We start from the raw sequence: 26,069 nt of genomic DNA, 5'->3' as shown, positions 1-26,069 counted from the left end.
CACACCATCCATAATCTCACTGTGCTCACATCCACTGCTTGATCTCCATAAGAATATGGCTTCTTGAGGGCAGACTTCAGCTGTGTGTGACAATAAGACAAGGGGAAATGGCCACAAACTGAAGCATAGGAAGTTCCGCACAAACGTGCATAAGAACTTCTTCACAGTGAGGGTGATGGAGCACTGGAACAGGATGCCTAGGGGGATTGTGGAGTCTCCTTCTCTGGAGGTATTCAAGACCTGCCTGGACTTCTACCTGTGCAACCTGGTCTAAGGAGTGTGCTTTAGCAGAGGTGTTGAACTCAGTGATCTCTGGAGTTCTCTTCCAGGCCCTACAATTCTGTGATCCTGATTCTGCGAAATGTTGAACAAAAGTCAGTGAATGTCAGCAGGTGCCATTTGTTCCATGCGGGAGAATTCAGTTCCACACTTTCGCTTCATACACACTTGCATGTCAGAAACCATTCTGTCAGACTGCCACCCCCGTTGCCATCTGATGCATGGCAACAAAATATAAGTGGATACTGGCAGAAAGTCTCAACCTCTACTGACATGCCACCAACATCTGCCTCTAGCAACATGGGACAAAATAATAAAATAGAGGTCATTACTTTTGGAGCAGCACTCAAAAAATATATACTGTATATAATATCAAATGGTTTCACTTAGAATTTTTAGTACTGAAATTCAAAGTATGTGTTCAGTGAAACAGCAAGTGAACCTTGGCAAAACAGTCTGAAAGGCACAAATTGGTAATGTAAGATGAAATGTAAACAGCATGTAAAACTGTTTAATGGAATAATAATATGGATGAATCTCACTGTTTTGCTTTGAAAGATGGCTATTTTCTAATGTTTTTTTATGTATATATCAGATGAGTACATATACCACAGAAAACAGGAATTGGCATCAAATCCTTTTCACAGTAAGGCCTTAAAAATATCTATTCACTGTAGTGGTTTAACAGTAGTAGGTAGATCAGCACTACCATGCCTCCCTCTCACTTCTCCTCAGAAAAAAAGGGTGAGAGAATGCATTGAAAAAAAGGTTCTCAGGTTGAGATAAGGATGAGGAAATCACTAACCAATTATTGTCACTGGGAAAACAAACTTAGTGTAGGGAGATTAATGCAATTTATTGCCTACTGATAACAGATTAAAGCATTGAAAACTACAGGCAAGCTACCCACCCCCTACCACCACCCTCAGTAGCTCAGGAGAATGGGAAATTGGGCTGTGATCAGCCCATAACACTCAGTCTCTGCCTCTCCTTCACAGTAGCTTTCTATCTCTACTCCAGCATTGGGTCTTTCCTATGGGATATTATCCTTCCCATACTGATCCTGCATGGGCTTCCCACAGGCTGCAGCTCAACATGCACTGCTCCAACACAGGTCTGTATCACAGAGTTCATCTTTCAGGAACACGTTGCTCCAGCATGGGTCCCCACCAGTGTCAGCTCCTTCAACCCTCCTGCCCTACCACAGGCTACTTTCCACAGGCTGCAGCTCCTGTGGGGCCTCTCCATGGGCTGTGCCTCCTTCAGGCCTCATCCATTGCTACACCATGAACTTCTTCATGGCTGTATTGGAAATATCCAAATAATTTATCAGGATGCTATGTCTGATAAAGCAGATTTTATTCGCAATTGCAATGGCGGGCCTCCTGCAAGCAGGAGAGCACATAGAAAACAGTGTTATATCTTTAATGCCCTATTTCCCGATGCTTATTTCTTTCTCCCCTGGCTCCTCATTGGCTGAGTACTTTAGGTTCACAATCTTCCCGACGCTTCACTAAACATACAAACACTGAACAAACATAAATCTTTGCTGGTTAAGCATAAACTTCTAATTAATTAATCTAACTTCTGACCCTCACTCCACACTTGGTCATTGTTTCTGAATATCCCCTTGTCCTAAGCTTGGAAGGAGGACAGAGGGGAGTATCTTGATGCCTGCCTGTTACATAACAACCTTCTCACAAGTCCAGCCTTGTGTAGAGGCCCTAGCTTTTTGATGTTTATTAAATCTGTTTTTATTTGGCTGGGAATTTCTTATCAACCCTACAATATGTTTTCTAATCCCTAACACTATACCCATGTTGTTTGGAACATTTAACAACTATTGCAGTTTTGCAAGAAAGAATTAATCACATTATTCAGTAAAAATGTTTCTAAAACATGCTGCTAACATATACAGTATTTCTATTTCATAGGTCAATTATTTCTAAGGATAAGTTACAGAATACAAATACATTATGTTTACTTCTTCAAACCAATTGCCTTTTTTAACATCTAATGCAGAAACAACATTCAATTCCCACATCCACAAGTGGAGATCTGCTCTGCATGGTGCCCATGGGCTGCAGGGGGACAGCCTGTTCTCCCATGGGCATCCCCTAGGCTGCAGGGAGCTTCTGTTCAATGCCTAAATCACTTCCACCTCTCTTTCTTATTGCACCCCGGTGTCGTCAATGTTGTTTCTCTCTATGTTTTATTAATCTTCTTTCTCAATTGTTGGGGTGCAGTATTATTTTTTTGTTGTTCTGAAGTGTAGACTCAGAGAGGCACAACTAACATCACTGAGTGTCTCCATTTGGCGGGTAGTGGTTCTAACTGTTACCCATTTTCATTTAACATGGGGCAGCACCTGGGCTCTTCTTACATAAGCCACACATGCAGCCCCACCCCACTCTCAAACATAATGCATCAATATCTAAGATGAAATTTTCAACAATGACTGGAATCACTGTGATAGCCACAATTCTTCACTCCTAACTGAAACATGATTGTTGGTATTTAAAACCAACAAAAGTAATCATATTCTGATAAAAGGCATATTAGAGAGTGAATTGCACAAGTAAGGGAGGCAAATCCAGAACTTCTATTTCAGTAGAGTGAAAATTCTTGGAAAGTGGTAGAGAAATGTCACTGAGAACAGCCATTCTGTACTGTTATTCTGGATTATCTTTTCTGATAACAGTTACTGCAATAGCAGAAAGAACACAAAGACAATAGCTGACTTAGATTTTCTCTTAAAAGAGGTGAAAACATCCAGCTTCAAACATTCTTGGTTACAAAAGAAGCCTGCATAAAATATGTTTTGCAGAATAGATTCCCATTTCTCTCTTCTGTATTATCTTTCATGGCAATAGAGAAAAAAAATTACGTATTTATCAGACTTGATTTAGTTAATGTTAAAACAATGTGCTTCTTCTGGCATTTGAGACCAGCTAGTTTATTTAAAACCTTTACGGCTAGCAAATATTAAGAAGTTTTCCTGAACTGGCAGTGTTAGGCCATCCAAGTTAACCAAATTGACTAAAGCAACAGAAGAGAAGAAACTGTCTCATCAGCCAGCAGCCTCATTTCTAGTCTCGCATGATTAAATTGTCCACTTTTAGAAGGGAGCTAGGAAAGTCTGTCAATGCACTCTTATTCAGCCCCACATTTATTACACATTCAAATTAAGAACAAGGATATTGAGAGCTTTTAGAGGGCTATTTGCTCAGTAGAAGAAAGTTCAAAGGACTCAGGAAGAAATGTTATGGAATTACACCTTATGCAGTAGCAGATATGGCAATCTAAAATAAGGATTTGTAATAGTTAATTAAGGAAAGAGGACAGACAGTTGGTATTGATTTATGTCCCTTTCATTTTGAGGAAAATATTTGGAGAAAAATTACATATGATTCATTTGTAACTCTCCAGCTAAAGAAGCTATAACATACCTCCCTTAAGAATGTTAGTAAGGAGATAGGCAGAGAGTTATTAGTTAAGCCAGCATTTTGTGACTCTGATATCAGGTTGCTAAGAAGTTAAAAAAATTGTGATGACAAATACTGGTAAAATTTCTAATTCACTATAGATTTATAATTTGCTTTATCAGCAGTGCTATTTGTATTTGTTCTCTGCTAATATTCCAATGAATTAATTTACTGGCAACAAGCTGTAGACACATTATGTATCATAGTATATTACCAAAACAATTCAAACTGGAAGTAGAAAGAATTATCATAAAAAAATATGCAAGATTAAAGATTGCAAGGATGGAGTTACAGCATGAAAAGTTGTGACTGACTATTCAAATAACAGCTTGAGTTTCAAGTAAATGCATACAACAAACATATCACAGCCTATTTGCAGAAAGTATTCATCAATGAATTTAGAATAAATTAAAGCAAAATATCTTCACAGATAAATGTCTAGTAAATATGCTAAGAAAATTCCAAAACTTGTTAGAAATGGGGAATATAAATTGCTTTGAACACTGTAATGAATGATAAAGTCATAGTTTTAGTTTTTTTCTATATTAATCTAGTCAGGCATTCTGGGATAAAACTTTATTTCAGTATTCCAGTCTTCCCCATAAAAAGAATAATCATGTAATAAGTTGTTTGACTGAGTTTGCATAAGAACCGGGAAAAGTATTTCTCGCTTTCAGGAAGCAGTATATCTATTTAATGTCTCTATAAACCAGACAGACAGCGATCAGGATCTAAATTTAATCAAGGGTGAAAGGACAAAACCATCCCAAAATAATGTTTAAATCGGCTAACTTATCCCCACGCTGTTCTATTATCTGCTTTCTCTAATAACTTTAAGTTTTAATGTCTTAAGAGCATAGAGTTGATTAAAACTTTTGATTTTCATGATTACATTCAGATCTTCTTGAATGCGTACTGACTTCCTTGGAATAAGACTGGTTTATGTCCAGATTATGGTACTGCCTTCTGCAACTAAGACACAAATTTTTCAAGCATAACTTCTCAAAATAAAGCAATCCTGAGGAGAGAAAATTTTGGATTCTTCAAAGTAGTATGGATTGTGGATTTTGACTTTGTGTGTTGGATGTACAGTGGGGCCAAGTGTTTTGTACTGGTGATACAGTCTTTGGAAATAATTCAGAGTTTATATCCATATGGAAATGAAGTGGTACAAGCATCAAAATATTTTGAATGTTCAAATGGACTTTCAGATTTGGTCATGCAGAAATTGTTTTTAGATCTCTCGATTCCCTTCTCCTCTTCCTGTTTCTTGTACAGAAAATACAATAAATCATTACTCAAAATTCAACTTAAATATTCAATCAAAAATTGCAAAAAAAAAAAAATAAAAATACCCTGTATAAAGGAACACACCCATAATTTTTATTTTTTATTTTAATAAGAGAGCATGATATAAGAAGCCAGGAAGCATTTTCTTTCTTTCTTTCCTTTTCTTATTGAAATATTCTGTATTGTGAACCACTTTTGTTGTTGTTGTTGTTACTGTTTTTCTTGCTTGCTACTTTTCTTTCTTTCTTTATTTCCTAAGATCATTTTCTAAATGGTCTTGACAATACACAACAAATAATTACCAATAGGATAGTTCCAATAAAATTACTGCATGTATTTCAAATTACTCAGAAAAACAAACAAACAAACAAAAAAAAAAACCAAAAAAAAAAACCACCTCTGAAATTACTAAAGAGGTGCAATAGTAGTCATGTCAAAATGCAACAGTAACAATGTAAGCATTATCATCTTTTCAGCTACCTGATATTCTGGTAACAGGTCATATGTAGGAAGAGCATCTGCAAACATTAGTTTCAATATACTCATTTACAGATTCTAGTAAAATTAACTCTTGTCAACGGATAAATTTTGTTTATCCAAACTCAATACAGTATATTCGAGAAGTCAGTGTTTTGTTATACTTAACTAGTTCCTAAAAATTTCATGGGACAAGATGTTAAGAAGCCAATATACAGATTAAACAACAAACAAACAAAAAGAAGGAAACAAATACAGAGTTTATTGTATTGACATTTATTATTATAAGCAGCTTTCTGATTACTAATCTGAAGATTTTTCATTCATGGTATCATAGGATATATAAGATGATAAAGTATGACTAAAACTAAGAAAATTCCCTTATTCATAAGTTTTATTATGGTATGTGTTTTTTAATCACTGTATAAAATACATACTTAATTTTATATCAGATAGTGAAATCCTCTAAAAGTAACTAAAGCTAAAGTCGAAGGTTTGTAAAACTCTTCTTCCTTCCTATTAGATAAAAATGTTTATTCACATGAAAATATTTTAAGGATAATTGTCTGGATGTGCTATTTTATGTCATTTACCATAAAACATAACAGATCAGAGAATGAAAAGCTGATACTAAAACAAAGCCTACTTTAAATTAATTTCTATATAATTAATTAATCAATTAATATAATGTTTGTAGAGATTTTCCTTGAAAAAGGCTGTACCTCTGAGAGTCTGACAAAATAAACATTCTTTGTTGCTTTAGAAAGGAATTTAATTAAAATGTTGCCATTATCTGTGCTTTTAAAAGCTAAGCTAGGTGCAATGCTAAGCAGTTAAACTCAGCAAATAAAATAAATTTATTGTTGATGAAAATGGGCTTTAGGATATATTTCTATACTGTAACATCACAATGAATACTTTCATGTTTTGAGATGACTGCATTCATTAGCTGAAAAAAGATACATACAGTTAAGCGTATTACAGGTCATAATGCCCAGGTTGAAGGAGGAATTTGAGGGCAGGACAACACACTGTCACTGCTGATCACACCTGAAATGGCTAAAGTACCGAACAAGTGTCTCTTTTTTATATTTAAGGATAATAAACTCTACCTAGAAGTTGAAACTAGTATATTGAAGATGAAATGTAAATTATAACTGCTCTGCTCAGCATTGGTAATTTACATGGCAGGCAAGAATATCTAACTGCAGAACTGGTTTACCTGGCTAAAAGAAGGAATGCTAAAGACATCATAACTCATTGTGTAGGGGAATGACATTTCCCTTGCTGATGAGATAAGAAATGATGTAGTATTATCTTTTAATTGTGGAACAGGAGTGCTCATCAGCCACTGTTGAGAACTTGTTCTGGGGAATAAATTCACTGTCCCATGCTGACACTCAAAGTTTTGGTGCTGCTGCAAGTGTATATAAGGAGTGGGTTTCTGATGCATTTTTGCGGACTCCTTGCAGATCTGCTGATGGTTTACTTTCAGAAGAAGTTATTCCAATGCATTATTATACATTTTTTTAATATACTTAAGCACAAACATTTTTAATTCACCTCAAATTGTACAATAAGAAATCACCAAAGTACCTCAAAATACCCTGAAACTTGGGTCCCTCAGTCACAATTGTTAATCTTTAACTGTCTTGCCATCACAGGAGAAATTACTAATGTAAATCTATGTCTAATTGAAAGTGGTATACAACCAAAGTTAGGAAACCACTATTTTAAGCACACACATAAGCATCTCTAAAATATTGAAAATTTGAAACTATCACTTCTTTTCTGGTTTTAATTTATTTTGAAAATAAATGACAGAAAAGTAACCTTCAGATATATTTAGATGAATCTCCCTGTGCTGCATGAGTATATTTCTATCAAAACTGACTTGTGAAGGGTATACACAGAATTAGGTTTGTCCTGCTAGCTTCAGGATAAGTTCTGGACTCTCACTGTCAGATGTGGAAATGGCTTATGACTCATTTTCTGGATCAGACTCAAGTACTCATCCACACTATGGATTCAAGAGAAATGAGAGGAGCTCGCAGGCTAGATCACTGACACTCTAAGTTCATGAAAACATGCCATCTGAAGTAGATTTGGATACAATCATAGCAAAACACTGACTCCTAACTCTGTTTTCTTGTCCCTTGGACAAACTGCATCTATTAGAAAGTAATAAAAAATAAGTGTATTTCAATTGACAAATGCAAGTAGACCTGAGACACTAAAAGTCCAGGTTCCAGGTTTTTTGTTTGTTTGTTTGTTTGTTTGTTTTGTTTTATTTTGTTCTATTTTTGTTTTTTGGTTGTTTTGTTGGTTGGTTGGTTTGGTTTGGTTTGGTTTGGTTTGGTTTGGTTTGGTTGGTGGTTGGTTGGCTTTTTTGTTGTATTTTTTTGATTGGTTGGGTTTCTTTGGTAACAGAACAACCTTAGGAAGTAATTACAAATTCAGGAGTTGCAGTCCTGTACCTGTATTTTTTCAGAAATTAGTGCCAAAGGAGCAAACAAACCACATGTAACCCAGCCTCAGGATGCATTACTACAGTGGTGAACCAAGATATCTTCATGTTTTTTTTATGAAGGCTTCTCTGAAAATAATGCCTCCTGTTTTATTACGCTGGATCGCAATGTCAGAGGAGGATCTTGATGGGATAGCAGTAGAGGCTGAACCTTCCCACCAATATTCTATTACATTTTGTTGCTGTGTGACAGATGGCAGCCCAGGGGCAGTATGACAAGATGACATATGAAACAAAGGTGAGTATTTGAATTCCTCCGTGCAAAAATTAGACTTAATGACATTCATTGATGCTTGCTGAATGTTTATAGAGATGAAACAATGGATGTTAGCACAGTGAGATGGTGGGTGTTGTGCTTCAGCAGTGGTGACAACAACACGAAAGACAAACCATGTTCCAGGTGGCCATGCATAGTTGTCATACCACAAAATGAAGAGTACCTTGAACAGTAAATTAGCAGATAATGACTAGGAAACTGTACAGAGCTGAGTATCAGCTTCAACATGTTGGAAATAATGCTGACAATGTTGGAATGTTGCAAAATTTGCTCTAGTTGGGTCCCACAAGTGCTCACACAGAAAAAGAAACACGCCATGTGCAAGTTTGTTGGAACCAACACAAGACTGAAGGTGACAATTTCTTTCCTTGACAACATCATTACCTATGTTGGCACATGGTGTCACCACTACAAGCCAGAACAAAACATGGAGTGGCAAAATGGGATTTCTCCATCAAAGAAGAATTTTGAGATGCAGCCCTCAATGGGTGAACTGATATTTACTGTGTTTTCGGGTAGGAAAGATGTGATCTTTTTTGGATAGCCTGGAGACTAGACATATCATAAATTCTGCTACATTGCTAAGTTGACTAAACCGAAGGCTTGAACTTCCAAAATCAGATCAGAGAAGAAGACAAACTTTCTCTTGCAACATAATGACACCAGGCTGCATAACAGTTTGAAGACAATGGAGACATTATCAGTCTTGTCTAGACTGTCCTATTGCACTTACTATATAGTTCAGATGTGGTGCTTTTTCACATCCATCTGTTCAGACCAGTGAAAGATGGAGTCTATGGACAACATTTTCCTAGCAATTATGCCATCGTAGAAGCTGTAAAATAGAATCACCTCCTCTGGTGCAGATTTTTATGACTGTGGCATGCAGCCTTTTTTCCATCACTGGCAAAAATACACAGCTAATGGTGGTGACTGTGTTGAAAAACAGTGTTTTGTAGCTGAGAATTTGTTCTAAAAAATAGTGTTATTGTACTCCTTGTATCTGCTGTGTGGAAATAAATGGGATGCATTATTTTCAGAGTGATCTATGTATTTCTAATCACTACGTATTTGAGTTATAGGAAATTTTAGTATTTGTATGTTACACTTCCATTCTTTCTCTCAGAAGACACCCTCTACCTGGATCAATTCAACTTATAAACACAAAAGAAAGCTCATAAACAGACATTTTAAAGATAATTTTATCCTTCTCTTTTTACAGTTTGTTCTATATGTTCCAGGATTTCTTGGGGAGTGCTTGTTTCTTTCTTATGTATATTTTAAATTGTACTGATAAAACCTACAAACTAGTTTTATATTTATCGCAAGATATCATTACAGAATGTAATTTATATGATAATGGTTCAATGTATGACTACAAAGCGACTAGTTTTCATGAAATTTCAGATACTGCCAAGCAATCCTCCACTGTTTTATTATGGAAAATATTAGACTTATCATTGCCACAGGAACTGATATTTAATGCATCTGAGTCACAGGAAAGCATCATGCTCTTTCATTTTGGTTTATTTAAAAACAAATTTTGCAGTTAAAAACAAATTTGCCAGATACATTTTTTTCCATGTGACTTAGCTTTCTTATCTTAAAGACACAGAATAAAACTTGCATACTTTAAAAGTGATTTATGTACTTAGAATCCTGAATACTAGAAAGAAATAATGTAATATGGAGACCTAAGTATTCAGGCTTTTCGAAAACCCAGATTCTTACTTTCTTTAGAGAGAGTAAGGACTTAAGTCTCATACATATTGTCTCGCTCCAATTTATAGGAGGGAGAGGAGGTTCTTTTATTAACTCTATACCCGGCGTGAGATTAAGAAACAACGGTTCAAATGTTGGTCCAACCAGTTTATTACAAATCTTAATTAGGGAAATGGGGAAGGGGAGGACGGACACTATTATGAATTAGGATAATGAGGAAGGGAAGAGATAGAAAAGATAGGAAAGAAGAAGCAAGGAGTCTTTATAGGAAGCAAGAGGGAGATAGTCACCACCATGGATCCAGCAAGGTTCATAGTTCTGTCTTTGATCTTCAGTAGTGGTGGGTCGTCATGCAGAGTTGTTCTATTGACCATGACGATGACCATAGTGATGGTGGCCCCTTTTCAATGCTTTCAAAGTGGTTGAGTCAGCTGTCTTTTGAGTGACAGCTCAAAACCAAGGTGGTTGAGTCAGCTCCCCTTGGAGTGGCAGCTTCTGGCTCTGGGACCTCAGCAGGAAATTCCTTTGTTCTTATCTTCCTGGCCTTGCCAGCAGATAAGAAGGAGCAGGGAGGTGCCCACTTGTATCTTGTCTTCACAGGATGCAATGGCATCATCCCCCAGCCTACCATACCAAGCTGGAGCGGTTTAGTCACAGGCCAGATCTTCCGCCAGTGAACACTCCTGAGCACTCTCTTCCGCTCTTCTACAGAGCAAGCAGATCTGGAGGAAGGGGCTTTCAAATGTTCCCAAAGCGAAATCGATTGTCACACAGTTAGCACCCATCAGTTGCCTCCTTGACAAGTCACACAGAGTCTTATCACAAGAAAAACCTCAGGAAGCAAGCTTTGAGCCAAAAAACAAAGAAGGATTCTCACACATATATAGCCATGTATTAACATTAACTATGCATCTTCTCACAGAATGAATGGCGCTACTATAACTGAATCAAACAGTCAGGAACAGAATGGAAACATTTTTTTTTGCCCCTTTCAGTGTGTCTAATAAGAGAAATGGGTCATTGACACAGAAAAATAGGAACATACACAATCTCTTCTCTTGCCACATCTCCACAGAGCATTAACTACAGAGGGCAAAGAAGGAAGATGAGTTTAAGCTTTGAATTTTATGATGATGGATATACAAATGCACTGTGTCCAGTTCTGGGGCCCCCAGCACAAGAAGTACATGGAGTTGTTGGAGAGACTCCACAGGAGGGCCACGAAGATGAACAGAGGGCTGGAGCACCTCACCTGAAGAGCTGGGGTTCTTCAGGCTGGAGAAGGCTCCAAGGAGAATTTATAGTGGTCATCCAATATAGGGGGATAGAAGGGGACTGTGAGAATCCTTCTTTGTTTTTCATCTGAAAGCTTGCCTCCTGAGGTATTTCTTGTGATAAGACTCTGATTTATTGACGAGGCAAGTGATGGATGCTACCTTGTGACAATCAACATAACTGTGTGGACATTTCAAAGCACCTTCCCTCCATTGCTGCTTTCCTCCAGAAGAGAGTGCTCAGGACTATTTGCTGATGAAAGATCTGGCCTGTGACTAATAGCTCCAGCTTGGTATGGGAAAACTGGGGAATGATACCATCATGTCCTGTGAAAATCTCGGCTCCCTCTTATCTGCTGGCAAGGCCCGGAAGATAGGAACTAAGGAGTTTCTGCTGAGATCCCAGAGCCAGAAGCTGCCACTCCAAGGAGAGCTGACTCAACCACTTTGGATTTGAGCTGTCACTCCAAAGACAGCTGACTCAACTACTTTGGACTTAATAAATAAGTTGGCACTGCCATTGAAAAGTGGCCATCATTGCCGTGGTCACTGTCCTCAACAGAACAACAATGCCGAACAACCCACTACTGAAGATCAATGACTGAACTATGAACCACGCTGGATCCATGGTGGTGACTATCTCCCTCTGGCTTCCTACAAAGACTCCTTGCTTCTTCTTTCCTATCTTTTCTATCACCCTCGTTCCCTTCCCCAATACCTTAATTCATAATAGTGTCTGTCCTCCCCTTCCCCATCTCCCTGATTAACATTTGTAATGAACTGGTCGGACCAACATTTGAACCGTCATTTCTTAATCTCATGCCAGGTATAAAGGTATTAAAGAGACTTTTTATAAGGACAGATGACAACATGATGAGGGGGAAATGGTTTTAAGCCATTGATGGAAGATTTAGACTAGATAATGTGAGGGTGGTGGGGTACTGGGACAGGTTGCCCACTGAAGCTGTGGATGCTCCCTCCCTGGAAGCATGAAAGGCCAGGCTAGATGGGGCTTTGAACAACCTGGTCTAGAGAGAGGCATCCCTGTATATAGCAGGGGTGTTGTAACTAGATGATCTTAAAGGTCCCTTCCAACCCCAACCATTCTATGATTCTATGATTATAAAATCTTTATAAATTCTGTGGATGAGAATAGATTACCTGAACAGTAAATAGTCTTATAGTTGAAGTAAAGAAATATTATTGAGATAAATGAGGTGATGTGAAATGGTGACAGCTTCAGTTATAATTTGATGCTGTTAGTAGAAAAAGGACAAGAAATGAAGTTAATTTGCATTAATATAGAACATATATGCAAAATTTTTTGATTGAAAAAAAACCCCACATACTGGAATATCCCTACATTTGTTAAGAGGGATTTATTCTCCTTCTCTCTTCTATTTTAATAGTGGGATTTTTTTTTCCTAGAAAAAAAATATTTATTACTATATTTATAATATATAAATATGAAAATAATAAATATATAAAAATAGAATATATATTATATAATCCTACATATTATATATATTTATAATATGTATTTGTTATTATATTATATATTTATTTATAATAGTACTCAAAGATAAGACTTGTGAATGTTTCAGAGGCATAAATGCATCACTTCTTGTTGGCTGCTAAGTATCTTGCCTTTTTCTCTCATTTAGCATTTGAAATATGATGTATATCTGACATTGAAAATCAGAATTCAGAACATATTCTCACTTGAATTTGATTGTACAATTTCTGGTGTTGTAGACAACCCCTGTTTTGGTACCTCTGCCTCTTCTAGTGGGGTCTTCTGACCACATCCAACTCTGAGTCAAAGCATTTATCAAAACACAGTTCCACATTGACACATTGTCTTAATGCAACCTGTTAGCGAAGAATGAAAATAGAAAATCCAAACTATTCTCAAGATTTAATTGAAAGGTAATAATAACGTATTGATCTTTCCTCTGATGTTCAATAACCAACACCATAGAAGAATAGGCGTGAGGTTATTTTGTAATTGTCCACAGAATTGCTGTAAGGTGGTGTGATTAAAGTCTTATTTTGTGCTTTTTAATCTGAAAAAAAATTATTCCATGGCATTACAGACATTCAGAAGTTGAATCTTAGGTGCTTCAGTTCTTGCTGCTCTATTATGTTCTGCAAATATTGCCTGTGAAATACGTGTAACTGTATTTTTATTTTAGTAAAAAAAAAAAAAAAAACAAACACTAATTTCGAGGCATATGATTATATATAATTAATTTTTACTTTTTCCACTCACTTTTAATTTCATGCTGATGCAATAATACTTTCAAGAAAGAAATTTCAGATAGTAGCCAATGGCAATCCTTCACCATATACTACTGAATGTACTGCTGAAGGATTGTGCTTCTTTTCTAATACCTAATCTGAACTTACTGTTTTTTAATTTTAAGACATTACCTCTTGTCCTGTCACTACAATCCCAGATAATAAGTCTTTCTCCAGCTTCCTCATATGCACGTTTTAGGTGCCCCTGGGGCCTCGAACTTCACCCAGAGCTCAATATTTGAGCAATGATGGGCAAAACATCTTTACTCTCAGCATGACCTACTTGAAAGTATAGTCTTATATGTATTTCTATCTTTCTGAGACTGACAGCATAAACTGCATTTTCAGATCCATACTATACAATATTTGAAGATGATTTCACATATTCAAATGTTCGTTTCCATAGCTCATTATTTTTCATGGACAACTCATATCACAATAGCCCTTTCAATAGTGTAATACTGATATAATCAGGTGAATAATGCAAGATATATGGCCCAAAGGGCTTTTGTTCCCTGTAGCACTTTTCCTAGTGATATCCCTACAACAATTATAAAAAATCTGCTATGCTGTGCTATGTTTTCCTCTGACACCCTTGGGAATTCTACAGAGACATGTCCTTGGACTTAACTTGATTGATTGATTGATTGATGTCATATAGGTCTTTTTATAGTACTACGTATGTGGATGATTTGTTATTCTATTATCTGTGGAGCTCTTCAGAGAGTGATGACCTTGAACCCCTGCCAAAGCTGTTCCCTGAAGGTACCCTATTAGACAAGCATGGATCATTTCCATCCTTTCAGAAAAGGAAGTTTATTAATTGGAGATTTTGGAGAGAGTGATGACTCTGGCAATGTATGTTTGACTAAAATTTTAGATTGACAAGACCCCTGAGAATATTCCAGGTGGGTGTTTTGTCCTTCTGTTAATTGTATTTATACATAGGGCTTTTCTGTTGTTGCTTTTTTCTTTGTAATTACCAAGCACTAACTGTTCTCACTTACAAAATCCCTGGTGTTTTTCACATCTTATGTCATGGTCTTACCAAAAACTGCTTTTTGTTAATTGAACATAGACAATATAGAAGTGATATAGAAAATGTCTGAATATTTGTAGCTGTGGAAATACACTAAAGATGATATCATGGAAGTCATCAAGAGTGATATCTGATTCGTAATTCCAATAAAATTTAAGGAGATACATGATTTAAGGAAATTCCACTACCTTGTAGTGGGATTAGGAGACATATTGACCAAAGAAGCAAAGTAAGAATAATAAAAATTAAAAACGGTGGGGAGTTAAGAAAATCAGAGATGATATCTCCATCTGTATTTCAGGACACTTACTAGCATAAAGGTCAGGAGAATTTCTGAAACTATACCATCAAAGAGTTGGAAATAAAGAGATCGATGATGAAGTGTAGTAGTGAATGAGATAAACTTGGTTTACTTTATGTCTTACTGGATCATCATGGAACTTAATGCCTTTCAGTTTTAGATGACAAAAAGAACTCCAGTGATTCAGCCACTGAAAAACTTGCCTGCATATGTTCTTATAGTTATGAATGCAGAAATTCAGACAGCTGTTTATAGAAGAGAAATGAACTGAGAGCAGATTTAAATTAATATCCTGAAATAAATCCTAAGATCGTAAAAGCACGGTTTGAATTTTTAATAATTCTTTGATTTCATTTTTTATGATCTTATTGAAGCATAGTCCTGTGTATATTACACACACGTATACTTTTCTGACTGATGAATTTTTCACTCTAACTTTTCCAATTCTTTCTCTCCTAAAGCAAAATGAATTCAGCATTATTAAAATAAGTATATAAGAGCATTTTCTGTCACAGTCTGCCTACAGGACTCTAATTACATATAGAAATAATTGAGCTATCTAATTAAAAAAAAAATTGCAGATTCTTTAAAACAGCATACCATCATAAATATGTATTCTATTCTGTACTTCAGGAATTCTACACAGTTTTTTTACTGTTCAATCAATTCATGTGTTTACTGTGCAAATCCAAATCTCATCTCTTTAAATAAAATTGATTAAGATTTCTGATATGGAGGAAGTTATCTAAGATGTTCACAGGCTCAAAAAAAAGTATTTTGAAACTAATTTGCTTTTTTTTTTTTCCCCTACAAATAAATGATCTAGTTTAAAAATGAAATAAAGGAAATATCAGTGAGATCAAAGCATACAAAACATCCTAGATGAAAATGTTTAAGTAGTATTAATATATACCAAGAATTGCATTTTGAGAACTAGCAACATTGGAACATTTCAGCAGATGCAGGCATCCAATTCTGGTAGAAGAGCAGTATAGCCAAAGACTAATAATGTGCCTCAAGTTTTGTAAGGTTTTCATGAATTTCATTTGAGGGCTATGATTCTTTTCAACAACAAAAATGACACAGTAAATTTGGGATAAATATTAGTATACACACAAAACTAAAGTCTCCTAACAGTACTCTATTCATGCCCACTAACTGCCTTTTGAATATAAATGACATTTTACAATATTTTTTTTTTTAAGCAACGAGGTTTTTTCCTACAACAGTAGTATACCTTTGAAGTGCCTGAAATGGAAAAGCAGCGCTGTAAGATTGAGAATAGTTCCTTGTTACCCTGGTGATTTGCCATCATGTGCAATTGCTACTTTTTTTTTTTTTTTTTAAACATAGCTCCATATTAATATCTATGCACAAGCTTACCTTTGTATAAAAATAAAAATAAAAGAGTCAACTTTTTGCAAACTAATTGAAAGATGAGCTGTGTAAGAAATTTTTATAGAGGGTGCTGTACAAGTCAATGATTTTATGTCACTGCAGAATATTCATTCACAAGTCTTATGAGTGTTAAATCTCATAATATTTTAATACCCAGAGGGAATGTGGAGGTGAAATGAATGGTCTACTTGTCTTGCACTGGGATAATAAAGGAGAGAAGAAAAAACAACCCTGTTTACCTTTCATTTTCCACATTAGTTTCTGAAATAGCATTACAGTTCGCCTTGGGAGTAATGCAAGAGCATTATCAATAAATAATGACCCAGTCAGTAACCAATGTTAAGATTTTAAAGACATAGATTTTTTACAGGTTATTATACAGCTATGTCCAATCTCACACAGTATGCATGGGATTTACATAGCACCAGTGGAATGCCTCCTCAGTGCACCTCCAGAGACTCCTGATCCTAACGTGTGTGTGAGCCACTGGTAGTATGTGTTAGAAACACAGGGCCACAGAAGAGACATTAGGGTTATAACCATAAAGTGAAGGACCACATAGGAAGAAGGTATATTACAAACCAGTCTATCAGACCTTTTATTGTGTTATATTGTGTTATATTGAGTTCTAGCACCTTAAGCCTGTGAATACTCACAAGCTTGATGCACTTCAATTGAAGAGATATGACTTGGAAAAAAGAGGCATCTGAGAGACCTTACCTGAAAATTCCTGTATTCAGTATCACAATCCTGCAGTCTGTGTTCCTGATTTTTTCACAGCAGTCTCGATCAATCTATCCTGCAGTATCTATTTAAAAACTATTAGTTCTGCACGCTCTGCCATGAAGACTCCTGGGAAATTCTCTGGATGTGCTGTTGAAGTTGTTCAATATGTGGGAAATACTTCAGGATTTCTTCTCCCAGTGGAAAAGAAACCATGCAACACTGGAGAATTTCTGTCCTTGTTGTTAAGTAGGTTTGCAGACTTTCCATTGTAAAAACTATAAAATAACAGTTACCAGAAAAGCCATAAGACCTGTGGGAACTAAAACCCACAGGTGCATTTTGGGAAAAAGCTCTGTTCCCATTCCAGAACATGTTATCTTTCAAGTTCATATTTCAAAGAAAACTTTTTAGTAGTCAAATGCATAGTTTCACAAGGGTCTTAGCTGAGCTGAGATTTGTCCCTGCATATTTGAGCTGAAACCTCTGAGATTTAACTTTTTCATTGGTATTTCTTACTTGCTACCTCTTACTGTCCACATACAGCATCTTTTGTATTTCAGCCTTGGGCAAAATACTCCGTTTAAACACTGTATCCAGATACAAATTTTTGATATATGCTCTCCAGATACTACATAGGAAATGGAAGTATTTATGTTATTAATCTCTTTATCTAAAGATTGTCTAAGGACACCAAAATTGTTTTTCAGGTAGTTAGATGCCAAATAACTAAGGTGTATATTTGATCAAGCTTATCTATTCTTAGTAGTCTTAGTATTTCTCTCCTTAATGATCTTGAAAGAGTTACATTTAAGAATCAATATATTACTACATGTAAGGATTTGTCTTCTGACACATATTTTAGAGAAGGAAGGGCTAAAAAGAGTTTCTTGTGAATTAAGAAAAACACAAAGGGTGCTTAGAAAGTAATGTCTCCTGTTTTGTTACATTGACCTACAGTGTCAAAGGTGGATACTGATGATAGCAATAGAAGTTGAACCTTCCCACTGATATTTCATTACTTTTTGTTGCCATGTGACAGATGGCAGCAGAAGGGCAGTCTGAAAAGAAGGCATATGACATGGGAATGTGTATGAAGAAAAGGTATAGAATTGAATTCCTGCACTTGGAAAGAGTTGCTCCATTTACATTAATTAATGCTTTCTAAACATTTATGGAGACCAAACAGTGGATGATGGAACAGTGAGGCAATGGGTGGTGTGTTTCAGCAGGGGCAAGAGCAACAATGTGTCATATCTGCTAGTACATATTTTTATGATAATCTGGTTTTATGAATGATATTCTCTTTCAGATAGCTCCTATTTTACCCAAAAATTTACAAAGTACTTAATTTGCATAATAATACATCTATTAATATTTGCATTTAATATCACTTAGAGAATCTACAAGGCCTATGAATAGCTTCCAGTAAACATGCACTACAAATTTCTCAAAATCTAACAGAGCTTTCTTAGCATTAACATTCAAATAATTAAGTAAATACAGTTACTTAGTGTAACACAATGGAGACCACAGCAATAACAATGCAGAGCTGCAAAATTCCAGGCCACAGTGAGTAAGGATTTGCTCAAATGTAGCAGTATTAAGTACAGAAATAAAAGAAGGTGGTTACCTTTTGAAGGCCTCAGGCCTGCAGAAGTCTCCAAAGAGACATCCTTGCTCCACTACCAACCCTTAAATGGGGTATGGAAAGGATATTTGCTCCACACCTTCTGGTCACTCAGGTGGGTTACAATGCACCTGAATAGCTCTGGGTTGGTTTTGCTTCCCATCTGGTGCTCAGTCACTGTTTCATGCCACGACTTAGCATTTCCGCTACACTTATGAGATTTGGTAATCAAAGAAGATTGTACTGCAGCACTTCAATGTTTGGTTTCAGATAAAGGTTAAAGAAACAATATTGTAACCTTACCTGATTTTTTTATATATATTTTTTCTTCTTGCTTAATGCATACATATGTATCTTTGAGAATAGTTGTGCTATTGTATTTTTTGTTCCACAGATGCATTGAAGTTTTCAATTAAATTTAAAATAAATCATTAAAACACTAACATTGCACTCAAAACTCCTTTTTTTTCTTGCCATATTTTTCCCTCTGACTTGAGTTAGTATACTGAGATTTGCGACTGCCTCAGAAAGAAAAATCAATTCATGCTCCCTTATTGTAACAAAAGCAAAAGATAGAAAGGTGGAGAAAAATGCAAATAAAGTTGGACAGGAAATGCACTTGTGTTCTCACCATGAACTCAGTAGCATTAGCACTGAAGACCTCAAAACACTGAGCAAAAAGGCCACCACTGGTGGAAATATGTAGATGACATTTATCTCTGATGTTAGTGAAGCTACATAGGTAGAAGTACTAAACTATTTTGCAAATAAATATTATATCTGCAATGTACATTTTATTGCAGCTTATAAATTTTCTGTGTCATAGAGAAACAATAAAAAAGCATTTATAGTCAATCAGATAAAACCATAATTTGCTGAATAAAGAAAGCTGTATATTTGCTGTATTTGCTGAAAAAAAAAGAAAAACAGATCAAGAAGAAAGGGGCCAAAATGAACATTTTATTTTTGCTGCAGTGAGGGTGGCATTCTGTCAGAATTTTGGTAACATAATATGTTTTTATTTAGAGAAAATTAGCATTCATGATGGTATACAATGATAATAATGAAATTCAATAATGTTTCACTCTGGCATTTTTAGAAAAATGTTATGCATCAAATAATGCAGCCTGATACAAGTGAGTATTTCTTTCTTGTTTCTGGTATGGATCATTACAGAATAGAAAGGTAATGTTTATGAACTTTACCAAAGCTTTTTCTTAAAAAAAAAATAACAAACTAGTCTCTGTGGAAAACATCAGTTCCTAGGGCATCAGTGTTTAGACACTGAAAGGACAAAGAGGAGGAAACAAGCAGTAAAACATATTTGGACTTGGGAGAAATTAACTGGAAAAAGTGATCAAAAGCTGTAGGACAGACAAAACAGTAGATAGACTTAGGATGAGGTCTTTGAGAGGATGGTACTATTTCTTGACATATCATATAACCTAGACAGGGATTACTCTTTGTGAGCCTGGAAAAAAATATGGTTGTCCCTTCAAAATTATTCGGCAACTGTAAACTCTTTGCATTAAACCCAGCATTGCTGACACTCACAGTATTTACAGAGCTAACAAGTGCTATAAAATGAAGACCATTTGGAAAGGTGAGGGTGGAAACAAGTAACTGCTTTCATCTGTGGTGCAAAACAGTGCAGTGGGTACACAGCAAGGAGGAGGACTGATGTCAGAGGAAAATTCCAGTCTAATCAATTTGTAAGACCTGCAGTATATTACGATGCAATTCAAAATGAGTTTAGTGGTTATACTAATTCAACTGGAAATGTTCTGCTGAAAAAGGACAGATTATAGCCATGAGGTATGTTTAAAGCTTGATTTTAAAATCTTTAACTTATTTATGCTTTAAAAATACATATATATTATTTATCCCCTCAGCCTTCTGTTTTGCTTTGTGTTTGATATGTGATTCTAATTTACATTGCTCACTCATCCAAACTTCTTAGACAAAAATAACAGAAATCATTCAGAACACTGAAGACCTCTGCTGTATTGATCAAACCTGAATCTTCTTCTGTCATTGAAAAGATCTTTTGTCAGAGCTGCACTTCTAGCTGGTTCAGGAAAGCTGATGAAAAAGTCAGATGGTTCCACTATGCTTGAAACAACAAAGGGAACAGAGAACAACAGAAAGTACTGAAAATCATTTTGAATGCTCACTTCATAAATAAAGTTATAAATGTTTCTCTCTGATCGATGACTTCAGGGACTTCAGCACAAAGGAGAACAACAAATTCAGATTACTTGTAAATACTTGTAAAATTGTGCCAGATTCCTATAGGTGGAAAAGGCATGTTGATTGACCTTTAGAAAAGCAAAGCACAGGAAAAAGAAAGTTATATATTCACCATCCTTGACATATTCCAAGTCCCCAGTGTGTAGTTAAATGAACTCTTCATAACATGAGAATGCATCAATTCACAGAAATTCTTTCTGTTACCATAATAGTTCATGTTTCAATAACTGACATAAAAACAAGCATTATATTTTTGTGGGAGTGAAAAAAGTTTGAGAGAAGACACTTTATTCATGTCATTCTCTTCACTTAAATATACATACATACAAACTAATTTTTCTAATAATGATTGTTTCACTGTACATTCCTTCTCATTTATCATCCATCAGTGGAAAGCATTACTTCATCAAGTAGTGAGATTTAGGGTAAAAAAAAAAAAAAAGAAAGAAAAGAAAAAAGAAGGAAAGAAAAGAAAAAAGCTCTCTACCTCTCTACAACCTATCTTTGAAGAGATGGTAAAGAGATGGTAGTAAGACAGTTTCTGGACAAAGAAGGGAAAAAAAATATTGTAACAGCTTTTAGTCAGAGACCCCTACTTCTAAGGTAATGAAGATAAAGATTTCCTCTGTGATATTCCAAAGAAATTTTCTCCCAGTACTTATTTACTGAGAAGCAAGGTCAGCCTTTCTGTATTTCTTTCCAAATGAAAGAGAATTTTTCTTATTCTCCTAAAACTATAGAACTCCTGAGATCATTTCATTATTGATGAACAGATTGCAACAGACCTGCACAACTTTGCCCTACTGTTCAGAATGATTTCAAAGCCATCTCTCTTTTGAATCTAGCTACTCTTTCAGTCCTACCATTTTTGTTTTTGTTTTTGTTTTTTTCCCTTAAATTTCAGAAATGTCAAGACTATTTCTTATTATCTGGAAGAAAAAAATGAAAACTGAACCACAGAGGGAGAGTAAGATGAGTGTGTTGTCTAGATGGATGTCTCAGAAGTATGATTAAGTTCTCAATGAGAAAATAATAACTTCTTCATGAAATTGGCATTTGTAAAATATGTGTGGTATTAACATAATAGATAAGAGACAGTGAGTACATAAAAGAATATTCAAGGCTTTGTCTAAATATCAAGAAGCAGTTCTTTTCTGTATTACAGAGACTGGAATAGGTTGTGGAATCTCTCAACTTGGAGATTTTCTTGAGTAAAGAAAACTCAAGTTTCTGTAAGTATCTCTGCTCAAGGAGGAGTTGGACGAGACAGCTTCCAGGGGTGTCTTTGAGTCTTATCTATTCTCTAATTCTGTGATCAGCTGCCTAACAAAAAGAAAATATCTATGAGACTCTCTGAAGTGTCTTCTGTTTATTCAGAAAAAAAAAAAAAGTAATAATAATAGTAGTCATGCCTTCACAATTCATTTTCCTCTTTACTACTTCCTTTTTTTTTTTTTTTTTTTTTTTTTTTTTTTTTTTTTTGCCTATGGCTTGATCAGGAACTACCAAAGTAACAAAAAATTGTCAATCAATGTCACAGAAGCTTTCTAAGATAATGTCTAATGGGTAGCAAATTGATTTCCACAGCAGCTGCCAGTCGTCCTTACCAATTTTCAATAATGTTTCAGTATTGGGAAAGTTTCCACTAGTTTTTTAATATCAAATCAACATGCACTGCAAGGTGCATAGCAAAAAGATGTATAGCAGCCACCATTTTAGATTAAGTGAACTGTCTAACTGCCACAGTAATTAAAAAAAAAGTAAAATAAAATAAAATCTTTATTAATCTGTGCTAGATATCAGAGCAGGAAAAAAGAAAAATGAAGCTTGCTATTTTCAGCAGCAAGCTTCTAACCAAGGAGACTTTGTATCTATTTTAAATTTATAACGGCAGAGTCAATACTTTTTGGCAAGGTTAATTGCCTTTCTCTAGGTGAGTGTTTTAAGGGAACCAACCAGACAAAATATACTGCTTCTTGAGAAACTTCTAAGAGATATCCTTGAAATGTTAAATATGAAATAAATAAACAAAAATGATTACGAATGAACTTGTATTTTTTTCACTAGAAAAATCTTCTTGTTATGATTATACGGATTAATTTTTTTTTATCTCACTTTTTAAATTGTTATGCTCTTCCCTTTAGTGTTTCCATATGCAAGTTTCCGCTTCTATAAAGAGCACAGAAGAAAAGTAAGTCGTTGGAAAAGTAATAAACTTTTTTTAGAAAAAGATAACTGAAAAATAAAGCAAATCATTACAGCATTATGTGTTTATCATAGTAAAAGACATACATAGATAAAATTGTAGTATGGCGAAGATTCAAATAATGTAGATGCAAACTTGCACTTTATGAGCAATTTCATGTTAACAGTAATATAATCTATCTGTATAATCATTTGAAATTAAAGATTTAAAAAAAAAATCTATCTATCAAGGAAGCGCTCTATATATGTGCATTTCCAAGACTGTTATAGAAGTGAGAGTTAAGAGAGCAGGAAATTGACTCAGTGTAATTACTAACCTTTTGCATTCATCTTCATCCAAACTCAAAATCAGTGGTGTATCCCTAAGAGTAGAAAATCGGGGAAGAGAGGCAGGAGACCTGTATGGATGAGCAAAGAGCTCGTGGATAAGATCAAAGGGAAGAAGAAAGCTTATGAAATGTGGAAAAAGGGCCTGACTTCTTGGGAGGAGTATAGGAATGTTGTTAGGGTCTGCAGAGAAGTAACAAAGAAGATTAAAGTTCATGCGGAGCTGAAGTTGGCTAAGATGAAGAATAACAAGAAGGTTGTTTTTTTTTTTTTAAAGTACGTTAACAGTAAAAGCAAGACTAAGGATAACATGGGTCCACTGCTGAAAGACACAAAGCTAGGAGTGGCTGACACACCTGAAGGCTATGCTACCATTCAGCAAGACCTGGACAGGCTGGAGAACTGGCCAGAAAGGAACCAGATAACATTCAGCAAAAGCAATTGTAGAGTCTTGCACCTGGGAAGGACTGGGAGTACAAGTTGGGGCATGTCCTGCTGGAGAGGAACTCTGCAGAGAAGGACCTGGGGTCCTGGTTGATGACAGTTTGGCCATGAGCCAGCAGTGTGCCCTGGTGGCCAAGAAGGCCAGCGGGATGCTGGGGTGCATTAAAAAGAGTGAGGCCAGCAGGTCAAGGGAGGTGATCCTCCCCCTTTACTCTGCTCTGGTCAGGCATCACCTGGAGTACTGAATTCACTTCTGGGCTCCCAGGTATAAAAAAGACAAGGATCTCCTGGGGAGAGTCCAGCAGAGAGCCACAGAGATGATAAAGGTACTGGAACATCTCTCCTATGAGGAAAGGCTGAGCAAACTCAGTTTGTTCAGTCTAGAGAAAAGAAGACTCAGAGGTGATCTTATTAATGTTTATAAATGTCTTAAATGTGGGAGTCAAAGAGACTCCCAACCTCTTTCCAGCCAACCTCTTTCCAGCCAACCTCTTTCCAGCGGTCTGTGGAGACAGGATAAGTGCAAATGAACATAAACTTGAGCATAGGAAGTTCTGCACCAGTATGCAAAGGACCTTCTTTACAGTAAGGATGATGGAGCTCTGGAACAGGCTGCCCAGGGAGATTGTGGATTCTCCTTCTCTGAAGATATTCAAGATCTGCCTGGTTGCCTACCTGTGCAGCCTGCTGTAGGGGGCCTGCTTTACAGAGGAGTTGGACTTGATTTCTAGAGGTCCCTTCCAGCCCCTACAATTCACTGATTCTGTGATTCTGTGATTCTGCAATCTTTCCTATGTGGATATCATTTGATTTCTTATCAGGACTGCTGTTTTTTGTACTTGAATACATTGTGTGAGTGCATCATTTTAAGCACTTAAGCATTTAACAAGATTGACAGAAGATATATTAACACTACCAATGAAAAAAAATATATATTTAATACATAATCTAAAATATCCTGTTCTCTATCTCCATCTACTGGGTGATGTTTGACAGTTAACAGATACTGACATTTTTTCTTTCTTCTTTTTTTTCTTTTTCTCTAATTCTTCCTGAATGTATCAGCTGTTTTCAAGAAAAGCTAAACCTCATTTCAGAAAAGGATCCAAGGCTATTTTTCTCGAAAATAATATTTGGAGGAAAATCTCATTAGACAAATCAGCTTTGTTTAGACATAACATTTTCATAAACACCTGAAGTTGTAGAAAACAGAATTTAGTGTTCTAAATACCAGAGTATTTACTGAAAGAAATCTCACTGTCTTAGAGAATTAGAACTTCTTGTATGCTTCCATTCACATTGGTGAAGTCCCCTATAAGTAGAAACTCTTGCAACTTTAAGGCTATATCTATGTTAATACTAACTGTAACTCAGCAGTGAGTCCTGTTAACAACTGGTGCTGAGAATCCAGCATGCATATTACATGCATTTTTCAATGTTTCACCCTGATGTAAGGGTAAAACCCCTACCCTAGATGTAAAGTCTGTGTACTGAAAGCACATCAGCAGTTAAAATTCCTTTTCTGTTAAAATCATTTCTGATAAAGTTTCATTTGAAAGATGTCTGGACCTGGAGACCACTCCACAGTGCGCACCTTAGCACAGTAAGTGAGGACAATTGAACAAATTACTTAAAATAAGCAAACAACACCAGATCTGAAACAAAACACTGATGTTAGTGCATAATGCAGCCTTGCTGACATCACTACCTGGGCAAGGCTGCGCAGCTAACAAGATATCCTTTGCCTTATGATATTTGAAATTTGTTCATGTTTCCACAGGATCCAAATCAAGCCAGCATTCTTGCAGTCCATATAACACAAACTGACAGCATCACATTCAGCACAAAATGCAGCAGTCACAGCCACATTCACTTAATATCACCGTTATAAAAATGGAGCTCCACATTAATGAGTGTTTTGAACATAAAGTGGAAAATCGCCATTACATGTCTTCCTTACCTTCAGAGTGTAAGCTTTTTGTTTGCCAAGCAGCTTACTGTCTGACTAGGGCAGTTGTTTGGATGAAGAAGGGGTTACATTCTGGTTACTTCTGAATCTCCCGTTAAGACTCCATGACTTTGCAGAAAGGAAACTCAGATTTATAGGGACAAACTCATAT

Source organism: Tetrao urogallus (assembly GCF_951394365.1).
Source record: "Tetrao urogallus genome assembly, chromosome: 1".
Lineage (NCBI taxonomy): Eukaryota > Metazoa > Chordata > Aves > Galliformes > Phasianidae > Tetrao > Tetrao urogallus.
This window is presented reverse-complemented; position numbering follows the sequence as displayed.